Source organism: Sinocyclocheilus anshuiensis, unplaced genomic scaffold (assembly GCF_001515605.1).
Source record: "Sinocyclocheilus anshuiensis isolate Anshui unplaced genomic scaffold, SAMN03320099.WGS_v1.1 scaffold1112, whole genome shotgun sequence".
NCBI lineage: Eukaryota > Metazoa > Chordata > Actinopteri > Cypriniformes > Cyprinidae > Sinocyclocheilus > Sinocyclocheilus anshuiensis.
In genome coordinates this window covers 79,785-79,995 of record NW_015552609.1, presented here as the reverse complement: position 1 = coordinate 79,995, position 211 = coordinate 79,785, and the positions used below count along the sequence as shown (strand labels likewise).

The following is a 211-nucleotide window of genomic DNA, read 5'->3' as shown; positions in this document are numbered from 1 at the left end:
AAGGAGACATGCAAAATGTGCAGTGTTGGGGTGCCTCCAGGACCAGGGTTGGGAACCACTGGTGTAGAGTATCACATCGTGTGTGTGTGTGTACGTGTGCATGAGAGAGAGACAGGGTCACATCACAGTGGAGTCAGCATTCTTAATCGCGGCTTGTGTACTGCAAATACATACGCGCATCATCACTGTGTCTGTCACGCGACTCTGTTCC

General features: G+C 51.2%; 1 protein-coding gene across 3 annotated transcripts in view; it reads right to left on the bottom strand.

Annotated features, from left to right (window-relative positions):
- LOC107665902 (latent-transforming growth factor beta-binding protein 3-like) overlaps positions 1-211 on the bottom strand; it is a 56,986-nt gene that overhangs the window by 20,374 nt on the left and 36,401 nt on the right. The window lies entirely within an intron of this gene.